General features: G+C 34.8%; 1 pseudogene; it reads left to right on the forward strand.

Annotated features, from left to right (window-relative positions):
- Positions 1-278: 278 nt before the first annotated feature.
- Positions 279-396, forward strand: LOC145293400 (5S ribosomal RNA; annotated as a pseudogene).
- Positions 397-11,115: the final 10,719 nt, after the last annotated feature.

Genomic DNA, 11,115 nt, shown 5'->3' on the forward strand with positions numbered 1-11,115 from the left:
TTATTTAATGCCGAATCTAGTTATTTTGAGGAACGATTTTTAATGGAGTATATATTTTTTTTAAAGTCAGATTCTATTTAACCCATAGTTGGAACCCTTACAGGTACTACCACTCCGGGTTAGAGTGGACCTGGGAGCAATGGCAATTAAAGGGTGGCTCCACACTCCCCAAAGCCCGCAAGGTGAGGCCTCACCATCGGATATAGTTTTAGGTCATATCCAGCCGTTGAGGTGGTGGTTCACGTTTGTGAAGATGATGTTCACCATTGGTAGCTTTTATGTACGGCATAATCAGGTTGATACACCGGTTCCCGTTAGATCACCAAAGTTAAGCAACGTTGGGTCTGGTCAGTACTAAAATGGGTGACCATTTGGGAATTCCAGCTACTGTATGTGCTCCCTGTTTATCTCAGCATTATTTCCAGTCGTCCTTGCTACTGTGCTCAAGCAGTACTAATTCAAGACACACAGCTACCCTTACAGGGGGTATCCATTGTCTCTTGAGACTGAACGAGCGTATAAAAGCTTTTTTGATTTTTTGGAAAATGGCTGAAGATGAGAGGGGGAGTTATTAACTCTTCTATTTTTCTTAGTCCGGGAAATGACGGGTAACCCTGTTAGTAAGAAAATCAATACATTGTGCTTATCCAGAATCCCATCCTATGTAAGATCAAAAATAAAGAAAAATCTATATGATGTACATACTCGTGGCGGAAAGAAAATATCATACACCAAAAATCATGGACATTTATCAAGTAGTTATATTTTTAAATCAGAAAATGAAATTTTATTGCTAAACTACAAGCAACGATTTCGCGACGCCATCTTGAAAACAGTCTGAAGGGACAAGGGAGATAACTCCAAATAATTCAAACTTGCGAGATTTTAGGAAGCCGTTCTTAACATTAGGAGGAGGTCACTGGACAAACTCAAATTTGCTTTAAAATCATTTTCTTTATAAAAATAAAACTACTTGATAAAATTGTTATTTTTGGTGTAATGATATTTTCTTTACGTCACGGGTACGTGCATGATACAGCCTTTTCTTTATCTATGTTTTTTCATTGGAGGTTAACACGCGTCCAATAAATAATCAATTAAATCTGACAGGACTTAAATTTGTTTTTAGCAATTCTCTGCTAATTTGGGATGGTTCTATTCAGAGGAATTTTTTTTTCAACTCGTGACTTTCGCGACGCATACTGAGGAATTCTTGTATTCATTTCTGTTTATAAATTAAAATCATGTGCACTACAAAAACAAAAAGAGAATATCATCTTAAAAAAAAAAAAAAAGAATTACAATCTATAACAATAAAAGAAAAGTTATAATCTATTTATACTAACATAATAAACGTTGGCTGAGACGACGAAGCCATTGGTTAAAAGGTTACCTTGAGGTTCTAAGTTCAATTCTGAGCAAAAGTAACAAGATGAATGAGTTAGCTAAAAGAATGTCACGAGAAAACTGAGAAATTGAATGTAAAGTGTATACACCTATAACAGAGCACAGATGCGCCCTATATGCGTGTGCGAAATGACGTCATGGTAATGAAAAAAAAAAGACTATAAAAAGGAGAGAGAGGACGTTAGATAGGACGATCATGTCAGAGATGTGGATGACGTTCGAGAGTTCATGCATCAGGGAAGACAACCATATTCAGAATCACGGTTTATTTGGAGAAAGTACCCGGAAATAAATGTCGTTGTTAAAGAAAAATTGAGTTGAGTTATTATTTGTCCTCTGTTCCTTGCGATGTACTTTGCTAGAACGTTACATTCCCAGGGTTGAGTGTATAATTCCATGACATTTTTTGGGTTCCACACAAAGAGTTTTAGTTGTTGGTATAATCAAGATCGAATTAACATCCTTAGAAGTTTCTCTTCTAATTCTAAGATCTTCATAAGAGCAAGATACACCCTAAGATGTAATACTTCTGTTAGATCTGTGAAGATAGCACTCTTTCTTTTATTTTTAACTTGACAAAGTTTAAAATAGATTTTACAATCTAGTGGAAAGAGATCTCTTCTGTTCTCTCCAGTTCCTTTCTCACAAAAGAGATGTTTCCAGCCTTTTTCTGTTCTATCGTTTTTCCCTAAGATGCTCGACAGGGCTTCAATCTCTGGTTCCACCTTATAAATCTTTCATAGCAAGATCTCATCTCTCTACCATCACTATGCATTTCCTTTCTATTGGTATCAGACTTTAAACGAACAATATTGTTAGCACCAAACAATCTTGTGCCAACTCGTTCCATAGATTAGAAGTCTTTGGAAACTTCATTTGATGTTAGGTGTACAGAAAAAGAGTTTCCAAAAGTTCTAATCTATGGAATTAGTTGGCACAAGATTGTTTGATGGTAACAATATTGTTCTCTTCAAATCTGATATCGATAGAAACTTGTCATAAATTGTCCTCATAAGTCACTACCTCTTATCCTCACGTGGCTCATAATCTATAATATAAATCTCACCTGTCTGTTTACATGTATGTACATACATACATATATGTATGTATGTATGTATGTATGTATGTATGCCTGAAACTTTCGACAGAGGCGACAGATTTGTTTTGAAGCTCGACCCTTCAGACGACAAATATCGAAAAATTGACTAAAAACATTAATTCCTTCATCCTCAACTGGACACTTTTCTACAAGGAGGGGTCGCTTTCTTTTTCGACACTTTCGAAAGTCATCCCCTCTTTTCGATTGACTAGCCTTAATTTAAACATTCGTCACTTCCGGTTTGGCGATGGCTGCAATGGCAAAGACGTCACGTTTTTTTCATGTTCTTTTCCCTCTTTCACGATACGGGTTCGAGCCTGCCTGCCTACTACCATTTTTTTTTTTTAGTTCAACACACACCTTCAAACACCCAGGCAACGCCAGGCACCCAGACTAATGACTTATAAGCAAGAACACAAAAAGAAAAGATGCTGACTTTTTAATGTCTCTTTCATTCTGGTCTGCATGGAATATCTAGAAAAGTTGTACTACTCTACAGGGTAGAATGATAAAATTGTCGCCCTAAAAAACAACACTACAGTTTTATTTTAAAACTTTTATTGAAAAATTCTATTCAGGTAACTTGATAATGTAGTAGAGACAAGAGCAAGGTACAAAGTCGTAGCACTCTTCTGAAGCGAAGCCTAGGTTTCTTTGGACTTTTAGGCCGGCACTGAGTCCTGCTACCACACCCAGGGCCTACCATGCCACCGGCCACCTGATTGTACCAGGGGATCACCACACTCTTCAGCAAATCTAAGTACATTTTGGTATTGACTTTCAAGCTGCCTTTGAAGATGTGAAGTGGCATGATGTGGCCCTCACTTGAAACCACACCAAAGACCATAACCGTGGGTTATCCGATGCATTCAACTGTGCCCTCAAGCATTGAACCGTCTGGATTTGCATTTTGAGAGTACTGGCAATAGTCCTGTTTTCATAACTTCGATCGGTAGGGAGCATGAGTTATACAGTGGCACATCTCCAATTGCGCTCGTTAAACATTGTGTCAATTTCAGACATGATAGCAGGCTCCTATCACTCTTGGGATTTGTACACAACTGGCCAACTAGTGGATGGTTTGCAACAAAAAAAGAAAACCGGTTTTCATGAGACAGAAATGGAATCATGTCGTCTTTTCTAGGGCGAGAATTTTATCACCTTGTAGGTTGGACTAGTATGCACTTAATGACTTTCCAAAGTCAGCAAACATTTCTAAAAGATTTTAATACATAAAGTGGTAGCATATTTGTTGTTGTGGTTGTTGCTGTTGTTGTTGAACAGTGAAACAAGCTTCTGCAATGCCTGTGTTCTATCTCAAAAGACAATGGATACTCCTTGCAAGGGTAGTTGCACATGTAATTGTGACGCAAGGGTTGCACAATCCCCAATCACACCTCTCCTGAATCAGCACTTTTTGAGTCCAGTGGCAAGGAGAAGTCCAGGACGACTGGAAACAATGCCAAGATAAACGGAGACTTCTGCACAGAGCCAACGAAGGTCATGCGTCAGGATTGTGTGGTCTGCATGAAGTACTCCTCATTAATCCCGGTTATTTATTAGATCTGCAAAATTGCAGGCTCACCCCAGAAACCTGGAGCAGCTAACTCTGAACTCAAAGTACAAAGTTGAGGAAAGTTTGCCCCAAAACACACAGATGGCAGTTGCACTTGTGCAAAACCATTGTTATTATCCTTACTACTTAGACACACAGGAAAAGATGACAAAATGACGATGAACATTGATGTTGACTCCTCCTCTTCCTCTTCTTCATGTTGTTGTTATTGTTGTTGAGGAGGAGGAAGAGGAGAAGGAGGAGGAGTAAGCGAATCAGACTTTTGTACAGAGCCCATAAATATCATGCCTCAGTTTGCATAACGTCCTCCTCATTAATTGTGGCTATTCATTAGACCTGCAGAATTACAGATTCGCCCTCGAAACCCAAAGTGACAAGATCCAGCAGTTGCATATAAGAAAGCATCCCATGTCATGGACGTGTGTCAGAAGCAGAGATGCATCATTGAAATCCTTCACGCAGAAAAAAATTGAACTGATACACATTGATCAGCGTCTGTTGAACGTTAATGAACCTGATGCACTTGATGTTAGCACAGTTAAGAGATGAGTTCGTCGATTTCAGAGTGGCGACAGAGATGCGAGTGACAAAGTGTGTTCCAGACTTCTATGACCGAGCCATCGTTCATTGCTGTCAAAAGTGCATTGAGAATGGTAGCGATTTTGTAGAAAAATAAATTCTGAAGCACAAAAGATCACTCGTTTTAATGATACCACTCTCATCTTCGTAGCTCTTCAACGTTTTAGTTTTGGAATTAAAAAAAAATAGGAGAGCTTACTTTTGGAATGGTCTTCTTATTAAGATTTACTATAACCTCGAGTAGATTATGGCAAAACAAAATGCTGTAATATTTCTTCTTTTGTAGCTCCAAGAGTAGGGCTATTCTTTTCATTGTTTTGACTCTCGAGTATATATCCGACACAGTTAGGCACAGTTAATCAATCGAGAACCACATCACTCTAAAAACATATAAGATATTAACTGATATATACTCGAGAGTCAGAATAATGGAAAGAATATTCTCTTGTCATAGCCCTACACAAGGGACACAATTAGTGACTGTAGAGTCAGAAAAATGTTCTTTCATGCAAGAAATCTAAGAACCCAAAGGAAAAATCCATATTAAATATACATTATTCATTTATTTATTCTCATCTTTGTTATTATTTTAATGATGTTTCGGCCAATTTAACATCTAACCTTCTTAATATTTAACTTTTCAAACTCGGAAATCTATACAGAATTTCGAAGTGAGCCCTTTATATAATCTACACGGGTAGATTATTCTCGTTCTATCAGCCATGACCGGATAGAAGTGTTAATAAATTATTAACTTAGAAGTGGTTGTTATCAACACTTTTAACCGTTTGCGATTTCATATAGCTTTTCGATTTCGACATAAAGATTTCTGAAGAGAGTCTGAAGTTATATTGGTCGAAACGAGCAGTAGTCCGAATAATCCAAATAAGAGAAATATAAACAGAATGACTCATAGAAATCTATCTATATTCTTTTTTCATTTTAATATACTTTCATAGAAATGTTTCTGTTATGTCCCCAAAAAGATTTTTTTTCTTTACGTCACAAGTGTCACGCTCATACATGAATTCCATAGCTAATATAAATTACTGACTCAACGGGTCACGGGTAGTCTAGTACTATTATAAACTGAAGCGTGACAGGCAAATAAAACGGATGATACATCTTACAGAGCAGACGGAACGCCACTAAACAATCATGCGATAATTGTTCCGAAAATCATTTCTATTCATGCATAGCTAATTGTTAGAAAGCAACCTAAATTAGCAATTGAGCAATTGTTGTTTTAATGAGGCGTTTCTTTTAAATGTTTAGAAAGAACTCTGTGCATCCACGCATACATATGTGCGCGTGTGTATCTAGTTATACACACACACACACACACACACACACACACACACACACACACACACACACACACACACACACACACACACACACACACACACACACATATATATACATACATATATATAATATAATATAAAGCTGAACGTCTGTGTGTGTGTCTGGTCACGAATAGGCTCCTATATGGTTGACTATTATAGAAAACTGATCGCATATAATGATAGAAGATGTATCGAGACGCAGGAATGGGTATGTTTGATCTGGCATAATGATGATTCATTAAAATTGTGGGGTCTGCGTACGCGGCTGGTCCACAAAGTACAGAAATAAAAAATTTTAAAATAAAAAAAAAATCGTTTGCAAGTGTTTTTGATATAGATGTACATAAGAATACTTTGATAAGTATGTTTGAACTTAAATAGGGATAGTATAATAAAATTGTGGGGTCTGCGTTCGCGCCTGGCCTCCATAGAATTGAAAGAGGCACAAACTTTAATAAAGACTTTTCATATCTATCTGTGTAAGTATACTTTGATAATAATGCTTCAGTTTGAAGAAATATGGTATAATAAAATTATGGGGTGTTCGTTCGCACCTGACCTCCATAGAATGGAGATATGTCACAAAGTTTAACAAGGTTTTTTTAATATAGATCCACAGAATATTGTGATAAGTGTTTAAGTGTGAACAGGTATAGTATAATAAATTATGGGGTTTATATATTTTATTTTTACTTTCATCATATTTTGCTTTGGTTTTGATATCCCCAAATTCGAAGCTATCTCTTTACAATCATTCCTTTTCATAATCGATCATACTTTCATAAATCAGAGTCCATTTTCTGTAGGCTGTTTTTGAACCCAGTCAACGACCGGGTGTTTTTGAACCCAGTCAACGACCGGGTACTTTTGCTAGTATATATATATATATATATATATATATATATATATATATAATAGAATAGGTAGTTTAAACAATAAAAGAATGTTCCTCCTCTCTACTACATTTTTATGGGCTACTTTTAAGTTAGCTACCCTGTATATATATATATATATATATATATATATATATATATATATATATATATATATATATATATATATATATATATATATATATACACAGGGTGGCCAACTTAAAAGTAGCCCATAAAAATGGAGTAGAGAGAAGGAACATTCTTTTGTTGTTTAAACTACCTATTGTATAATATATATATATATATATATATATATATATATATATATATATATATACAATATTTTATTTTAAAAGATGCTGGAAGTGCTCCCCCCCCCGTTTATGCATTTTTGGGCACGTTTAATAACGTTTGCAGATACAGCCTGTAGATATTCTCTGGAGATATTCTCTTTTAGTTGGTCTAGATTGTGAGGATTCTTTGCATAAACTTTTTTGTTTTAAAGTCCCTCAAAGATAAAAGTCACATGATGACAAATCCGGGAAATGTGGTGGCCATAACCCTTTTGCTTATTGTTCTCTCTTTCGTAAACATGTCAGGAACTCGTGTGAGCGATTTGTGACACGTGTGGCATGTAGCCCATCTTCTTGGGAAAAGAATTGTATTTTGTCTTGTGATGTCAGGTGTTCGTTATGAGAAAGATAACAGAGAATGGGATACTTTTAAGTGGGCCGCTTAATCTGAAAAAAAAGTTGATTAGAGATCGGGCTTAATTTTTAAGTGGGCCACCCTATATATATATATATATATATATATATATATATATATATATATATATATGTCTGAGGGAGTGGCACTCGTCTGACAAGACGTTGCAATCATCATCATCATATATATATATATATATATATATGTATATATATATATATATATATGTATATATATATATATATATATATATATATATATATATATCAAAAGGACACTTTCGACCAATATGTAGTGTATTGGGGCATCGAATAATACTTGCAATATACAGGAGTGGTCATTAGTCTCGCCGACGATAATTACTAAACTACCTATGAATACAGAAAACAATAAATAAGCAAACGTTTATTTATTATATAGCAAAAGACGATGGAGGTTGATATTAAAATCATAATGAATGTTTGAAAGTGCTAATATCAGATGACAGTTACTTCCCTTGAATAAATATAAAGGAAGTGAAGCCAATTTAAGGTCGACATGCTGACTGAGCAGGGTGCAAAGTATGTCTAGACTAGGAATTATTACTATTTGGAAACAGTTTAGAGTTTTTGTAATCTGGTCCTTTCATAATGAAGAAACAAACAAGATGTTCGTTTATTTAAATGAAAAAATGACATTTAATTTTAAAGAAAGAAAACTGATTTTCCTTTGAAAACTGTTTTTGTTAACACTCTTCCTCTCTTATCATTTATGTACGAAGGGCGTTTTTTTTTTATGTCTGCTGAGTTTAAACTGTGTGGATACTTATAGTTTTTTTAGTGCGCAATGGTAACAAATGTCGTAGATGGGGAACGTGGTCACGTGTTAGATACGTAGCTAAATAAATGTTATCCACAGGCATAAAAAAACTAAAATTGCCACACAGTTTTTAATCAGAAGACATAAAACGACACCACGTAATGAGGACGGAAAAAATCAGTCGAAAGTACTCCCCCAGAAAAAGGAACAATAAAACCCCCAACAAACCATATATACAGCACTTTTAACACAAGAGAGACCCCATGAAAAGTAGAAAACAAAAGAATTAAAGACACTCTGTGCTATATAATAACGTTTGTTTGAATATCTCTCTCTCTCTCTCTCTCTCTCTCTCTATATATATATATATATATATATATATATATATATATATATATATATACAGGGTGTCCATAAAGTCCGTGTTCACTTTAAAAAATGTATAACCTTGTTTGTATTTGCAATAGAAATAATCTGTAAAATGGATTTGAAAGAAGTAAATCTATATTTTTTAAACTTTTATTGAAATTTTATTTAACTTTCCACATGACCTCCATCATTAGCAATACAAAGGGTAATACGGTTTTGCAGTTCACGAAAAACATTTGTCAAATGATTTATAGTAATGCCTGAAATCACATTAGTTATTCTAGCTTTCAAATCTTCCAATGAACAAGGTTTGGTTTCATACACAATTGTTTTCACATGTCCCCATAAAAAAATATAATGGAGTAAATCTGGCGAACGTGGAGGCCAATGAAATGGTCCACCCCTTCCGATCCATCTGTTATGAAATTCCTGATTTAGAAACTGTCTAACATGCCGAGCAAAGTGACAAGGAGCTCCATCTTGTTGAAACACTGTATCATCTTTCAAGTTTAATTGTTCAAGTTGCGGAATAAAGTAATCCTGCAACATATCTAAGTAGCTGTCACTGTTAATAACACGATCGTCAAAAAAAATATGGCCCTATGATTCGATTTATTCCCAAAGCACACCACACATTAACTTTAAGAGAATCCCTTTCATGTTCAACAGTTTCATTTGGGTTTTCAGTTCCCCAAATTCGGCAATTATGCCTGTTGACTTTGCCACTAATGTGAAATGTTGCTTCATCAGAAAACAGTAAATTACTCACAAATGCATCATTATTGCAAAGTTTTTCATTGAACTGGTGACAGAAAGTTAGCCGTGCATAATAATCCTCTTCTAACAACTGTTGATGTAATTTAATTTTGTAAGCTTTCATATGAAGTTTTGCCCGCAGAATCTTATGCACAGTAGATTTTGGCAGCCCGAGCTCCAATGATGCCCGTCTTACAGACTTTCTTGGATTTGCACTAAAGGATTCTTCTATGGAAGCAACACTTTCGTCAATGAAATATGGCCTTCCAGATCATGGTTTATCATGGACAGAGCCTGTCTCTTTAAATTTTTTCATCCATTTAACAATGGTGTTCTTATGAGGCGCTTTTTTATTGTATTCAATTCTAAACTTTCTTTGTACAGCAATAGTAGATTTCAATTCAGCCAACCAAAGGACACAGTTTACTTTTTCCTCAATTGAAGCCATGGGATCAAATTGATTCTGAAAAACAAAAGAAAATATTTTTTACTTATTTTTTACTTATCTAAAAATTGTTACGAATTTTGTGGTTAAAAATTATTCAATAATTATACTTAAAACTAGATACATGAAACTTTATAACATTTTTTACAGATTATTTCTATCGCAAATATAAATAAAGTTATACATTTTTTAAAGTGCACACGAACTTTATGGACAAGGCTAGGTTAATATTATTCAGAGGTGAAACATCCAATGAATTTAACGAGATTTATACAAGAGTGCTCAATTCAAAGTAGAGCAAGATGTCATTTCTGTTTGTTTTTACATAAACATTCAGGTATCGCTACACGGTCATGAGTATGTTTCAGTTAACTGGTTATGAATAACTAGAGACGTCATCCGACGATGTTGCTTTTCCAGAAGTTCAGTTCTTCTAAATTTTTGGAAAAGCATCATCGTCTGATAATGTCTCTAATTATTTATAACTAGTTGATTGAAGCATACTCATAACTGTGTAGCGATATCTAAATGTTTATGTAAAAACAAAAGAGATAGATAGATAGATAGATAGAGAGAGAGAGAGAGAGAGAGAGAGAGAGAGAGAGAGAGAGAGATGAACCGTACGCACGCACGTGACCTTGTATGTACATATTTATTACTTGAAAGAAATTAATACACTATTCGTGTTCTTTTTACACGTGTTTTTTTTTGTTTTGTTTTTTACACTTGAGCGCAATGTCTCTTATTTCATGAAATATATATGTAAGACTCCTTTTTCGCTGACATTATATAAAAGAGTGACATCCAAACACCAAAGCCGTCACAAATACATCAGATGGTTATTTCCTTTCTTGCTCGAATATCGTGCGTCGTCAGACCATATGATATGGTCTGACGACGCACGATATTCGAGCAAGAAAGGAAATAACCATCTGATGCACAGTAAATGGTGTTTCGTACTGATATGGTCACCATATCAGTACGAAACACCATTTACTGTGCATCAACTTTTTATATAATCCAGCGAAAATAGAAACACTTTTCATACAATACAAATATATATATATATATATATATATATATATATATATATATATATATATATATATATATTTAAGTGAAAGTGTGTGTGTCTGTGTACATTTCCCTACAAA

Source organism: Euprymna scolopes, chromosome 14, assembly GCF_053919585.1.
Source record: "Euprymna scolopes isolate OS-2025 chromosome 14, ASM5391958v1, whole genome shotgun sequence".
Lineage (NCBI taxonomy): Eukaryota > Metazoa > Mollusca > Cephalopoda > Sepiida > Sepiolidae > Euprymna > Euprymna scolopes.